Raw genomic sequence first — 16,069 nt, forward strand, 5'->3', positions numbered from 1 at the left:
AACTTGTAAGAGTTACTTCTCTCCTTCCACTGTGTGGCTCCTGGGGATCAAACTCAGGTTGTGAGGATTGGGGGAAGGGCTTTTTCCTGCTGAGATCTCTAGAGTTATCTTTAGTGAACTGTTTATATTTCTAATCTGTAAATGATGGCTGAACAATCATATGGCCAGCATCTCAGCACTGTACAATTTCTTTACCCATCCAGGTCCCCTTATCCATGGTACAGAGGAGAGTAGAGTCAGATAAAGAACCAGTTCATCCCTTCATCAAATTGGAAGAATTTTAAAGCTTATGTTTTAGTGAAGCAATATAAAGCATCTCATTCCCTCCATTTTGAATTAGAGGCAGTGTGAATTCAGAAGTATTGAAACACATGAAAACATCATAATTGACAAGTGATTTGCATAGCATAGATTCCTTTAGGATGAAATAAGAAAGGCCCTGGAGGGCAGATGTCTGCCTTCACGAGATTCAGCAGCAGCGGCAGAACATAGTGGATTCCATAAGAGATGAGATGTGGTCTAAGGGACAACATAACTACAAAAATCTTCCAACAGAATGAGCTCCCCCTCGGAGACATGCCAGTGATGGCTACCATAGAGTAGTCAATGGTTTACCAAAGAGACCACCTCTGTGAGAAAAGAGATCGCCTGTGTTAGACAAGAGACAGCCTAAACTAGCCAGACCTGATGAAGGAGGCTACAGTAGATGTTACAGTCATGTTGATTATCAAAAATGTGATGATGGTGGCAGTTTTTCTCATGATTGAAGAAGTGGCCCACCTCACAGATGATATGATTCTGGTTACAGATGGATAAGGGGTGATCATTTCACAACATGACAACTTGAATATAGGCACATGAGAGATGGCTTGAGAAGAAAAAGTTTCTACTCTTCCCATTATTCAAGAGAACAGTCTCCCCATAAAAGGGATGCTCCATTTCTCAGAGAATCACCTGTAGGCCATAAGGACACCCTACATAGGAGATCTGGCTCCAGTCTCAGTAGAAGAAGCTACTGTCCAGAAGGAAGCACCATGTGCTCCTTCCATCAGCCTCAGTATAGAAGTAAAGAGAGGGCTATCCTGTCTTTGAAACCATCAAGAGATACTTCATCCTCAAGTTCTTCGGCAGTTTCTTCATCCAAGGGGCTAGACAAACCTACCTGGCTAACTGAGAAGGAACTTACTAAGGCTGCAAGCAAGTGGGCTAATGAAAAGCCAGTGAAGGCAGATGAAAATAATTTGACTGAGATTTCTGAGTTTGAGACAGGATCCACAGTGTAACGTGCACTATTCCCACCAGCCTGGTCCCAGAGCAGCATCAGTCCCAAATGAACATGCAGGACGCTACATTAATTATGAAGCTGTTGGCTGTTTGCTATGGTTTCTTAGTGGCTAGCTCTGGCTTAATTACTAACCCATAATTACTAATATATTTATAAGGACTTGTCTTTCCAAGGACGCCATCCTGACAAGTCCTCTCCTCCCAGGATCACATGGTGACTCTTCACTCTTGACTACATTTCCCAGAATCCTCCTCAACTCCTAGTCCCACCTATCTTGCTTCCCTAATGGCCAACAGTGCTTAATAAAAGACAACATATACACAGAAGGACTTCCGCCTTCACCACGGCACCCTTATTTATTGACCAGATAGAAGAACCAGAGTTGAACACAACAGACGGCACAGAATTGTGTGAAGACAGCCAGCTTAGCAGTCACTCTAAAGCCATTGCATTGATAACCAAAGAGAATGAGTAGCTTTATAGAGAAGACTTTGAAACTTCCGGGATGGTGGTGGAAATGCTGGTTGAAAAAGATCCTTCATTAGAAAAATCGATAGTTTGCATTGAGGCAGAATTTAGAAGAAATAGTTGAGCAATGTTTTGAAGAACTCAAAGATTTCATTACTGAGTATGGTAATTTTCCTCAAGATTTTGGAGACCTTTTTTAGAAGAAACATTTCCCAGTTTTAAAAAATTAAAACTTCTAGACATTTTTTTCTCCTTGGATTGTTTAAATCCTTGAAATTTTGTGATGAAGAGACATACTTTATGATAGCTGACCACATTTCTAGTATCAAATAAACATCTACAATACCTTTAAAGTAAAACAAAAGGCCCTTATTGTCCCTAGAATATGTTTCAAGCTTAGCACCCCAATCTAATCATGTGAAAACAACAGGAGCATTCTACAAAGTACCTGACCAATCCTAAAACTCTCATGGTCATACAAAACCAAGAGACATATTGTCATAGCTGCAGGGAATGCAGAGAAATGTGATAGCTCAATATGTAGTGTGGTGTTTTGCATGGGACCCTGGACAGAAAAAGGACAGCTATTTGGAAACCTGGAGAAATCAAAATAAATGCCAATGTTTAGTTAGTATTAAACTGAAAGACTTGAATTTCTTTTTTTTTCTCCTTTAGATTTTATTTAAATTAGATATAATCTTATTTTACATATCAACCCAAGTTCCCTCTCCCTTCCCTCCTCCCCTGACCCCCACCAACCTACCATAGCATCCCCCTTCTGCTCCCCAGGGAGGGTGAGGCCTTCCATGGGGGATCATCAAAGTCTGTCATTTCATTTGGAGCAGGGTCTGGGCCCTCACCTGTGTGCCTAGGCTGAGAGAGTATCCCTCTATGTGGAAAGGGCTCCCAAAGTCCATTCTTACAATAGGAATAAATACTGCTCCACTATCAGAGACCGCATAGACTGCCCAAGCCCCCTGACATCCATGTTCAGGGGGTCTGGATCAGTCCTACACTGGTTTCCCAGCTATCAGTCTGGAGTCCATGAGCTCCCCCTTGTTCAGGTCAGCTGTTTCTGTGGGTTTCTCCAGCCTGTTCTTGACCCCTTTGCTCATCACTCCTCCCTCTCTGCAACTGGATTCCAGGAGTTCAGCTCAGTGGTTAGCTTTGGGTGTCTGCTGCTTTCATCAACTACTGATCAAAGATTCTAGGATGACATATAAGGTAGTCACCAATCTCATTATAGGAGAAGGGCATTTAACGCAGCCACTACACTATTGCTTAGTTTCTTAGTTGGGGTCATCCTTGGAAATCTCTGGACATATCCCTAGTGCCAGATTTCTCTTTAAATCTATAGTGGCTCCCTCTATTATGGCATATCTTTTCTTGCTCTCCTATATTATTCCCCCAACTCAATCTTCCTGATCCCTCATGTTCTCCTTCCCCCTCCTCTTCTCCCTTCCTGTTTCTCCTAACTCCCCCTCCCCTCCCTGCATGCTCCCAATTTGCTCAGTAGATTTTGTCTCTTTCCACTTCTCTGGGGGAACCTGTATATCTCTTTTAGGGTACTCCTTGTTTCCTACCTTCTCTGGAGGTGTGAGGTGTAGGCTGGTAATCCTTTGCTCTATATATAATATCCATATATGAGTGAGTACATGCCGTGTTTGTCTTTTTGTGACTGCATTACCTCACTCAGGATGGTTTCTTCTAGTTCCATTCATTTGCCTGCGAATTTCAAGATTCCATTGTTTTTTCCTGATGAATAGTAATCCATTATTTAAATATACTACATTTTTAAAATCTAGTCTTCAGTTGAGGGATGTCTAGGTTGCTTCCAGATTCTGGCTATTACAAAATAATGCTGCTAGGAACATGGCTGAACAGATGTTCTTGTTGTATGTATGTGCTATCCTTTGGGTATATGCTTAAGAGTGAAATTGCTGGATCTTATGGTAGACTGATTCCCATTTTCCTGAGTAAGGGCCATACTGATTTCCAAAGTGGCTGCATGAGTTGGCACTCCCACCAGCAGTGGAGGAGTGTTCCCCTTTCTCCACATCCTCTCCAGCGTAAGCTGTCATTTGTGTTATTGATTTTGGCCAATCTGACAGGAGTAAGATAGTATCTCAGAGTTGTTTTGGTTTGCATTTCCTTGATGGCTAAGGATGTTGAGTACTTTCTCAAGTGTTTCTCAGCCATTTTAGACTCCTCTATTGAGAATTCTCTATTTAGTTCTGTACCCCACTTTTTAATTGGAGTATTTAGTGTTTTGGTGACTATCTTGTTGAGTTCTTTATATATTTTAGAAATCAGCCCTTTGTCAGGTGTGGGGTTAGTGAAGATCATCTCCCATTCTGTGGGCTGATGTTTTGTCTTGTTGACTGTGTCCTTTACCTTACAGAAGCTTTTCAGTTTCAGGAGGTCCCATTTATTAATTTTCCATCTCAGTGTTTGTGCTACTGGTGCTATGTTCAGGAAGTGGTCGCCTGTACCAATTCATTCAAGGATACCTCCCATTTTCTCTTCTAAGAGGTTCAATTTAGCTGGATTTATATTGAGTTCTTTGATTCATGTGGACTTAAGTTATGTGCATGGCAATAGATATGGGTCTATCTGCAGTCTTCTACATGCTAGCATCCAGTTATGCCAGCTCCATTTGTGGAAGATGCTTTCTTCTTTCCATTGTATAATTTTAGCTTCCTTGTCAAACATCAGGTGTTTGTAGGTGTGTGGGCTTATATCAAGGTTTTCAATTTGATTCCATTCGTCTACCTGTCTATATTTGTGCCAGTACCAAGTTGTTTTCATTACTATAGCTCTATAATAGAGCTTGAAGTCAGGGATGGTGATGCCTCTGGAAGTTCCTTTATTGTACAGGATTGTTTTGGCTATCCTGGGTCTTTTATTTTTCCATATAGAGTTGAGTATTGTTCTTTCAAGGTCTGTGAAGAATTGTGCTGGTATTCTGATGAGGAGTGCATTAAATCTGTAGATTAATTTTGGCAAGATTGATACTTTTACTCTATTGATCCTACCTTTCCAAGAGGATGGGAGATCTTTCCATTTTTCTGGTATCTTCTTTGATTTCTTTCTTTAAAGACTCAAAGTTCTTGCTATGCAGTTCTTTCACTTGTTTGGTCACAGTAACACCAAGATATTTTGTGTTGTTTGTGGCTATTGAAAAGGGTGATATTTCTCTGATTTATTTCTCAGCCCATTTATCGTTCTGTATACAATAGGGCTACTGATTTTTTTTGAGTTGGTCTAGTATTCTGCCACATTGCTAAAGATGTTTATCCCTTCTTGCAGTGGGTGCAGGTGGGGTCTTTCCCTCTCCTTGTCAGTATGGCTCCAATGTTCTCTTCTGGTGGGTGCAAGTAGGTCCAATACTCTGATGGCTCTTCTGTTGGGTACAGGCGGGTCTGAGACACTCCCTCTCCAGGATGGAAGAGGCAGGAGTAGCACTGTGATGTCGGCAGACTCTGGATGATTTGGTTTGCCAGGATGGGTCTACCTGTACCCAATCCCCGGGCCAGGAGACTCCAAGGAGAGCAAGCAGAAGGCAGGCCGGAGACAGGACCATACTCACCTCTTCCTGTGTGTGGAGGCAGGACTAGCACTGCGATATCAGCAGACTCTGGATGGCTTGGTCCTCTGGGGCAGATACACCTAACCCAGACTTGGATTTCTTAATTTTGACAAAAGTACCCTGTAATGTAGGATTCTGGCATTAGCCACGGCTAGGTGAAAGAATATAGGAATTCTCTGCACATTCTTGATAAGCTTTTCACTAACCTAACATTATTTAAAAATTTAAAAGAGATGAAATACATAATAAGAACAGTCAAACAATATGCAGTAAGCAGCAATTATGACTCCCAATGAATTGATTCAGGAATATATGACTACATGATTGCTCAAAAGAAACATGCATTCAATAGAAACTATACTTTGAATTTAGAATTGTAGTATTTTCCTAGACTAAGGGACTGTGGTGTGACCCCCATAACCCCCGTGTGTGTGATGTTTGTGTTCTAAGCATATGTATATGAACTGCTAACCATCAGTGTAGGCATATTGTACATGCATGTTTGTATATTCATGCGGAGGTCAGAAGTCAATGTTGGTATTTTCTTCGATAGCTCTCCATGTTTGTTTTTTAATGCAAGTCCTCTCCCTGAAACTACAACTCATCAATTTCGCTAGGGTAGTTAGAGAGTGATTTGCAGATATATGTCTGTCTCCACCCTCTAAACTATCTCTGTAGCCAATCTAATCCACTTTTGACACTGAGTAAAAGCAACAAGCTGCATTGATTCTTTGTATTGTTTTCCTAGTTTCTACTTTATTGATTTTAGCCCTCAGTTTGATTATTTCCTGGCGTCTACTCCTCCTGGGGGGGGTTGCTTCTTTGTGTTCTAGAGCTTTCAGCTGTGCTCTTAATTCTCTAGTATAACTATTCTCCAGTTTCTTTGTGTGGGCACTTAGTGCTATGAACTTCCCCTGTAGCACTGCTTTCAAAGTGTCCCACAGGTTTGGGTATGTTGTGTCTTCATTCTCATTGAATTCTAGGAAGTCTTTAATTTCTTTTTTATTTCTTCTTTGACCCAGGAATGGTGCAGTTGTGCATTATTCAATTTCCACAAGTTAGTAGGGTTTCTGCAATTTGTGTTGTTGTTGAATTCTAATTTTAACGCATGGTGGTCTGATAAGATGCATGGAGTTATTCCAAATTTTTTTGTAGCTGCTGACGTTTGATATGTTGCCAAGTATGTGGTCGATTTTTGAGAAGGTTCCATGTGGTGGTGAGAAGAAGGTTTATTCTTTTTTATGTGGATGGAATGTTCTATAGATGTCTGTTAATCCCAATTGAGTCATAACTTCTATTAGACCCTTTGCTTCTTTGTTGAGTTTCTGTCTGGTATTCCTGTCTAGTGGTGAGAGTGTGGTGTTGAAGTCTCCCACTATAAGTGTGTGGGGCTTTATATGTGATTTAAGTTTTAGTAATGTTTCTTTTACGAATGTAGATGCCTTTGTATTTGGGGCATAGATGTTCAGAATTCATCTTGGTGGGTTTCACCTGTGATGAGTATGTGATGACCTCCTTAATCTCCTTTGATTGATTTTATTTTAAAGTTTAATTTAATTTGCTAGATATTAGGATTGCTACCCCTGCTTGTTTCTTTGGTCCATTTGATTGGAAAATCTTTTCCCAACCTTTAACTCTCAGGTAATGTCTGTCTTTGAGGAGGGGGTGTGTTTCTTGTATGCAGCAGAAGGATGGGTTCTGTCTTAGAATCCATTCTGTTAGCCTGTGCCTTTTTATGGGTGAGTTAAGGCCATTAATATTGAGGGATACCAATGACCATTGATTGCTCATTCTTCTTTGATTTAGAATGGTTGTTGGTGGTGGAATTATGTGTGGAATTCCACCCCTTTGTTCTTTTGGCTGTTGGCAAAGTGGGATTATCTAATGCCTATGTTTTTCTGGTTGTAGTTAACTTCCTTGGGTTGGAGTTTTCCTTCCAGAACTTTCTGTAGGGCTGGGTTAGTGGATATGTATTGCTTGAATCTACTTTTGTCATGGAATATCTTTTTTTTCTCCATCAATAGTGATTTAGAGCTATGCCGGGTATAGTAGTCTGGGCTGGCATCCATGGTCTCTTAGTGTTTGTAGAATATCTATCCAGGACCTTCTGGCTTTCAGAGATTCCATGGAGAAGTCAGGTGTAATTCTGATAGGTTTGCCTTTATATGTTACTTGGCCTTTTTCCTTACCTGCTCTTAATATTCTTTCTTTATTCTGTATATTTGGGGTCTTGATTATTATGTGGCGAGGGGACTTTTTTGTGATCCACTTTATTTGGTGTTCTGTAAGCTTCTTGTACCTTCATTGGCATGTCTTTCTTTAGGTTGGGGAAGTTTTCTTCTATGATTTTGTTGAATATGATTTCTGCCCCTTTGAGGTGGTTTTCTTCACATTCTTTTATATCTATTATTCTTAGGTTTGGTCTTTTCATGGTGTCCCATATTTCCTGGATGTTTTTTGTTAGGGATTTGTTGTACTTAAGATTTTCTTTGGTTGATGAATCCATTTTCCCTAGTGTATCTTCAACACCTGAGATTCTCTTTTCCATCTCTTGTATTCTGTTGGTAATGCTTGTATATGTAGTACCTGATCATTTGCCCAGCTTTTCTATTTCCAGCCTTTCTTCAGATTGTGTTTTTTTTTATTGTCTCTATTTCAGTTTTCAACCCTTGCACTGTTTGCATTGCTTCTTGCAATTTTCGGTTTATCTTTTCATCCATTTGTTGCATTTTATGAATTCTTTGGTTTGCTTTTTCTTCCATTTCTTGCAATTTTTGGTTTCTTTTTTCTTCCATTTCTTTGAGGGATTTTCCTATATCCTCTTTTAGGGCCTCTATCATTTTCATGAAGTTGTTTTTAAGGTCATTCTCTCCTGCTTCATTTGCATTGGAATGTTGGAGTCTTGTTGGTGTGGAGTCTCTAGAATCTGGCAGTGTCATATTTGTTTTTCTGTTGCTAAGTGTATTTTTGTTTTGTCTCTTTCCCATCTCTTCTTCTATTGGGTGCAGAAAGAGCCCCTTACTGGTCTGGTGGTTAATGGACAAGAGTTCCCTTTCGGTGAGTGCAAGCAAGTCCAACACTTTGTTAGTTCTATTCCTTGTCCTAGTTCTCGTCCCATGGGTGGAGAAGAAGCCCAGGAATCTGGGGTGTGTATTCTCCCACCTGGTCCCCTGGTCTCGTTGATGGAAGAGAAGACCTGGGATCTGGGGTGCTCGGCTCCAGCTGGGATGGGAGGCTCTGTGGAAGTCAGTAGGCAGTCCCCAGGCACTGGAAGGCAGGCCTGGATGTGGGGCCTTGTTTACCTGGACCTGCTGGTCCCCTGGTCTCGTTGGTGGAATAGAAGACTTGGGATCTGGGGTGCCTGGCTCTCGTCCGGATGGGAAGCTCTGTGGCAGTCCCCAGGCAATCCCCAGGCACTGGTCCTACTAGTTCTTAATTTAAACTCTTTCTTTTTATATACATTTCGTCTTGGGGATTTTTACATTTCTTTCATTATGTATGTCTTACTCTATGTTTGGATGGCTGGACCAGGGCACCTGGATCTCCTTTTCCCTAGTTCTCTCCCCTTCTTGTTGATTTTCTCAAAGAACCAACTCTTTGTTTCATTGATTCTTCTCAATGTTTTCCTGGTTTCTACTTGATTGATTTCAGCCCTCAATTTTATTATTTCCTGGCATCTGCTCCTCCTGGGTGAGTTTGCTTCTTTTTGTTCTAGAACATTCAGCTGTGCTATTAATTCTCTAGTGTTACTGTTCTCCAGTTTCTTCATGTGGGCACTTAGTGCAATGAACTTTCTTCTCAGCACTCCTTTCAGAGTGTCCCATAAGTTTGGGTATGTTGTGTCTTCATTCTCATTGAATTCCAGGAAGTCTTTAATTTCTTTTTTACTTCTTCCTTTAACCAGGGATGGTGCAATTGTACATTGTTCAATTTCCATGACTTTTAGGGTTTCTGAGACTTGTGTTTTTGTTGAATTCTAATTTTAACGCATGGTGGTCTGATAAGATACAGGGGGTTATTCCAATTTTTTTGTATCTGTGGAGATTTGCTATGTTTCCTATTATGTGGTCAATTTTAGAGAAGGTTCCATGTGGCACAGAGAAGAAGGTATATCCCTTTGTGTTTGGGTGGAATGTTCTATAGATGTCTGTTCAACCCAGTTGGGTCATAACTTCTATTAGTTCTTTTGTTTCTTTGTTAAGTTTCTGTCTGGAGTTCCTGTCTAGTGGTGACAGCGGAGTGTTGAAGTCTCCTACTATTAATGTGTGAGATTTTATGTGTGATTTAAGCTTTACTAATGTTTCTTTCACAAATGTAGGTGCCTTTGTATTTGGGGCATAGATGTTCAAAATTGAGACTTCATCTTGATGGACTTTTCCTTTGATGAATATGAAATGTCCTTCTTCATCTCTTTTGAATGATTTTAATTTGAAGTCTAGTTTGTTAGATATTAGGAGGTTCGGGCCTGAAGCTAGGATCGCCGGAGGTTGGGGCCTGGAAGGTCTGATGTCTTTCCTGTGTCTGTGGGTCTTCTGGATGCCAGCAGAGGCCCCCGGAAGATCGAGGGGATGGGTGTTGGGTGCGGGATGGGGAGTGTCGCCCCTGGAGACCCAAGCTTACCTGAAGCTGGGATCACCGGAACCTTACTAGTACTTAATTTATACAGTTTCTTTTCATATACATTTCATCTTGGGGATTTTTACATTTCTTTCATTATGTATGTCTTACTCTATGTCTGGATGGCTGGACTAGGGCACCTGGCTCTACTTTTCCCCAGTTCTCTCCCCTTCTCTCTCAAGCCTACATTCCTCCTCCTATTTATTCCCTTTGTCCACCAGCCCCATCTATGCCTCTACTGCCTAGCTATTGGTCACTAAGTTTTATATTAGACCAATCTGGTGCCTTCGGCAAGCAAGGTGAAACAGCAACACATCTTTACATAATTAAAAAATGCAGCATAAAAATGTAACACACTGGAACTGGAGAGATGGCTCAGCGGTTAAGAACAATGGTTGTTCTTCCTGAAGACCAGGGTTCAATTCCTAGCACCCACATGGCAGCTCACAACTGTCTGTAGCTCTAGTTCCAGGGGATCTGATACCTTCACACCAACACATATAAAATAAGAAGTTAAATACATTATTTTAAAAAATGTAACATACCTTCCCATAGTTAAAGTAAGATTTTGTAACTAGAGAAGGTCTTTGTGATTCATTGGGGATGGGGACAAAGAGAGAAAATGGAGACTACTGCATGTTTCCTGCTACAGATATGGGTATGAGACTGAGGGACTAGATCTCAGGAACGTAGAAGAGGTGTGTGTCTACATTGATCCTATCTGTTGCCCCGGTATGAGCAGCCTTTGGGTTAGCAGGGTGTGCCTGCTGGAATCAGGGTCTGCAGCAAAGCAACAAATTTGGCAGAGGGAAGTTGCAAGGGCACGGTCTGTGGGATCCATAGGAGATGTGGGCATGGGGGAACAGAAGCTGCAGCTGATGTCCTGTTGCACTGCTAGGGATGATATTCTGAACTATATTTCAAAGCTTTCTTTCTAACTTGATTTTTTTTCAGTAGTATAAGGCAATGCTAGGTACTGAAGAGCGGGAAAGTATTTAGCATGCACAAATGAAATAATTTAATTTGAAGCCTTCTTTTTTGAATCTACAAAACTTGAATAAACAAAATCTTAAAAACAAAATGTGGATTTTTGTGTGCTTTTCCTTAGTCATCAAACAGTTGCACATGGGGTGAGCATAATTCCCACTTTTCTTGAAGTCTAATAGGCTATCAGTTCAGATTCTGTGCTAAAGAATGAGAAAGAAAACCACATTCCCTAAACTTCTCTTACTTACTTTGATTGTATTGTGGGGGAATATTTCCTTGTGGAAAAATTGTATGGATAGTGAGATTTTTTCCCATGGGAAATTTTTGGTGTTTTCTTGTTTTGGCAGAATTTTCTTTTCATATTCTTTTTTCCCTGTTTTTACTTGTTTTTGAGCAATAACCTAAAGTTGAATGGGTAGAGATAGGGAGGGATCTAGAATGACATGTTGGAAGGGAAGAATATGATAAAAATGTACTCAAATTTTAAAATTGATTCAATTAATAAGAAATGGCAAAATGGAGTATAATTTGTGAAACCCTAAAATAATGAGAGACTCTATCTTCCTAAATGACTCTAGCATGTATCTACAACACTTCATTTATCATTTCCCCTAAATGATATGCTAATATTAATATTACAAAATGAAATATAGTACAGCTTTATAAGTTCCACAGTTTTCAATATTTCAACATGTTAAAGTTTAGTCACTTTAAACATCCAAAGTCTTATTCAGAGTTTGAAGTCTCCCAGAAATACAAAAGTGTCTCTGATAGATTTCCAGTCCTTCAATTGTGGGCTCCTATAAAACAACTACTACAACAACAATGAGAACACCTTTCTTCCTCTGTGGGGGAATAACTAGGGCTAGACATCAAATGAACTAGCCATCAAATGCATTTCACCATTTAAAGTAATTTCCTAAGCATCTGGCATTGTTTGGGCTTTGCTTCTGCCGAGGCTGTCTTCATGAATACATTCTCACACAAATCCCAGCCTCCCAAGAGCAGGTTTTGAACACACAATGTCAACAATAAGGGTAAATAAGAGAACTAAGATTTTTGCATTCTCAAGTGATGATCTTTTTCACTTCACAGGACAACCACTTTATACTTATTCCTACATCAGTAGCCATACTCCTAAAGAAAGCTGACTCTCTCTCTCTCACAGCAGACACCAACTGCCAATAGGTCCTCAGCCAGTGCTGGGGCCCTGTGAGCACCCTCATGCTGGAAGTTTCAACCTGCTTGCTGGTTTGCAGGTCTTTCTTGTGTGCCTTGAGGTCTTATGTGCCACCATGTCATGTCATACCCAGGGCACTGTCTTTCACATCACTTTTCTCCATCTTCTGGCTCCATTCTTTCTGTCCTCTCTTCTACAGTATCCCCTGCACTTTGAGGAGGGGTATTCTATATGGGTCCTATCTGTGGCTCAGGATTCACAGTTTTTATTCTCAGATTTTGAACAGTAACTATATTAACTGTGACACAGTGCAATAAGAAGATTCTCTATCAAAGACTGGGATTAGAAGAAATGCATTGAAATAAATATGAATACCTAGAAGACAGCTTGACAGCATGACCACTTGTCAACATCATAAAATGATTCTCCCCTGGAGCCTGTGATTTCCTTACCTATGGGTTTTGATCATGTATCTATTACCTGGCATGAATACACTCCTGCACATCAAACCTCAGGTCCTATCAAGAGAGCAGTTTGTTACCACTATTATTGCCCCAATTGGCACTTCTTGCCTGGAAGTTTAGTATTGCGACCTGCAGAGTCCAGTGATGGAAAATATAATGTGTTATCTCCCCCAGAAGCCTGCACAGACTTCCAGCACTATGGAAGCTATCCAGTGGGGAGGGAAGTTTTTGGTCAGTTATTGATTGGTTTTTGGATCCTGCAACCAAATATGTGTTGTCTTCATCAGTAACTTCTTGCCATCTATTTATGTTTTGGTAGATAGCCAAAAGCAAGGGCAAGAGGCTGTGTTAGTTTGGTTGCTTTAAGGCCTCTGTCACCAGCCTCATAAGGACCCTAAATTTTCTTTTATTAACCTTTATCTTTGAGAAGCAGCACTGAAAATCCAGGCAGGGTATCTCCGTGTTTTGGAATATTCCTTTAACATGTGTTATATTAGTTTATGCTGTGTTCAATGATGTTAAGACATGATGCATTGTTTTATGTTGCATTTGTTCAACTCTGTGAAGCTGTGTTAGTTTGCCTGTCTAAAACACCTGCTTGATGTAATAAAAAGCTGAATGGCCAACAGCTAATCTGGAGAAAGGACAGGTGGGGCTGGTAGGCATAGAGAATAAACAGAAGGGTTTAAAGAGAGGAGGAAAGGTAAAGGAGCAAGAAAAGAATGGGGCCTGTCACCTACATACAGAGACAGACATGAAGTAAGAAGAAAGTAAAGGCCGGGTGGTGGTGACCCTTATCTTTAATCTGTGAATTCAAGTCCAGCCTGGAATACAAGGCATAGTTCTAGGACAGGCTCCAAAGCTACACAGAGAAACCCTGTCTTGAAATTAAAAAAACATAGCAGTGGGATTTCATGCAGTTTCATCCCGTATCTTTAGTTGTAGTTAACTCAGTCGTTAGAACTCCTTTTTCCCTCACCTTCAACTTGCATTCCTGTTTGAATTTTGGTTCTAATCTTCCCCCTGCCCCATTTTCCTGTATCATATGTGTTTCACTATCCCCTCTCATTATAATATTTTTCCGTTGGATGCAAGATCATAGGTTCTCATGTAGTTCTTTCATACGTAGTTCACAAATCAAGCCGTTTGATTTTCGTGGTTTTGTATTTATTTAATAATTTATTCACTTTGGTATTCCTGAAACATTTCAAGTAAGTATACAATATATTTTGATCATATCCATTCTCCGTTGCCCCCCTCTCCAATTTCTTGCAAAGTTTCCATATTTCCCTCCTGACTTTATATGCTCTTTATTTTCTGTCATTTCTAATGCACTGAGTCTAGTCAGTTCTTCCATGGATGTAAGACTATCCACTGAAGTGCAGATGACCAAAAAGAGAACATCTGCTAATAGATCTCAGCTTAGGTGGGGGACTCAGGCCCTCCTCCTCCATCCAATGTGGGATTAGTGGTTGGTTTCTTCCTTTACTAGTCTAGAATACGTCATTAGTCAATATGTTCAGAAAGCAGAGATTTCACTATGGACATAAACATATCTTTTTTAAAAATTGTTCTCTTGTAACTAATTTATGGCCACGGGGTTTTAGCTTAGGCTAGCATCTGTCTTGGCATGTAGGTGGAGCTGAACTTCCTGATCCCAGATAAATCCACACGCTTAGTGTGGGGATGACAGACATGTGCCACCACATTAAAATGGCCTTTTAAATTCTTTCTTCACTTCATTGCTCTGGAAAAAGAAAGAAAGTTGAATCTTGGTTAAGCCAGAATTTACTAACATGGCCCAGCAGGATATCTTTTTCCAACTACTGGTCATGAGAATTTCTAGAATTTCTTAAGGAACTGATTCAGGAATACTAGACAATCAGTAAATCTGACACAACAACGTAATATTCTCGCCATCTATGATCATCCAGACCTTACCATGAGTGACACTAGAGAAGATGGAATAGCCTCTGAAAAATATTTAATTCATTGATTACATCTTTTAAAACAAGTTTTCTGAATTTGCAAAATGAGTTATGATATAATACCATGCAATTCTCCATGTGGTATCCGCTTAAGACCTAAACTTGGGTTCCAGTTTTTCTGTACATTTGTAATTTATCTGTAATTTCACTGAATATTGTTTTCATCACTTGTCTCATTTCCTTTGAGACACTGCTGATAGGAATGTGAGATCTTTCCATTTCCCTAGCAGTTTCTTTGTTTGTGTCCTTCTCTATATTTAATTACAAGAGACCTCTTTCATCTGTCTTAAGTCTGTTGTTTCCTTTGATAACCACATTTAGCAAGTTTTTCTTGAAAAGTTCAGGTTTATAATAGCCAATATTAATAACAACAATTTTGCTGTTTTTTAAGAATATATCACATATTATATTGTGTGTTTATGCATGTGTGTGCACGCATGCCATGGCACATGTATGGAGGTCAGAGGAGAATTTTGGGAGTCTGGTCTTTCCACCAAGTGTGACCCAGTTATAGATTTCAGGACCTCTGGATTGGTGCCAAGAGTCTTTACCTGCTGAGCTATCTTGTTTCCCACTTAGGATTAGCTGAATTCAGGAAAAAGGAAGGGGGACAGTGGACTACAACCTAACCTATCACTGGCACATCCTGCCTCCTAGACAGCAGGCAGATACAGCCCTTCACCTCATATAAAATCTCTCTAGAGAAGAACTATGAAGTTGGGTGTGTAGGGATTTGGAGATATGAGAGGAGTTGGGGCAGGGGAAATAAGATCAAAATAGACTGTATATTTTTTAATAAGGTAAAAATTCCCTCTCTGTGTCATTGATTATCCCAAACAAAAGAGCACATTAAGACATAACCAGGAGATTTCCAGAGATCTACAAGGATAACACCAACGGGCAAACTAAGCAATAGCGGAGAGACTACCTTAATAGCCCCTTCCTGATGATAAGATTGATGACTACCTTATATACCATCCTAGAGCCTTTATCCAATGGATAATGGAAGCAAAGGAAGACACCAACAGCTCAACACTGAATTGAACTCCTGGAACCAAGTTGCAGAATGGGAGGAATGATGAGAAAAGGGGTCAAGACCATGATGGTGAAACCCACAAAGACATCTGAACGGACAAGGGGGGAGCTCTTGAACCCCAGAATGATGGCTGAGAGGCCAACAGGTTCTAGACTCCATGAATGTACTGTCAGTGAGGAGGCCGCAGAAATCCCTTGGGTAATAGACCAGTGTTTACCACGGTTTACGAATGAACTTTGGGAGCTCATTCCACATGGAGAGATGCTCTCTCAGCCTAGGTCCTGTCCTGGATGAAATGACAGACTCTGGAGATTCCCCCCCATGGAGGGCCTTTCCCTCCCTGGGGAATGGTGTGGGGATTGGGTGGGAGGTTGGGGGGGCTGGTGGAGGGAAAAGGGAGGAAGGTGGGAGAAGGGAGCTGGGATTGACATGTGAAGCAAGCATGTTTCTAATTT

General features: G+C 40.6%; 1 pseudogene; it reads left to right on the forward strand.

The window, feature by feature from the left end:
- Positions 1 to 497: 497 nt before the first annotated feature.
- On the forward strand, positions 498 to 1,953 carry LOC101836208 (annotated as a pseudogene).
- Positions 1,954 to 16,069: the final 14,116 nt, after the last annotated feature.

The sequence above is a fragment of the Mesocricetus auratus genome, unplaced genomic scaffold, assembly GCF_017639785.1.
Source record: "Mesocricetus auratus isolate SY011 unplaced genomic scaffold, BCM_Maur_2.0 Super-Scaffold_100003, whole genome shotgun sequence".
Classification (NCBI taxonomy): domain Eukaryota; kingdom Metazoa; phylum Chordata; class Mammalia; order Rodentia; family Cricetidae; genus Mesocricetus; species Mesocricetus auratus.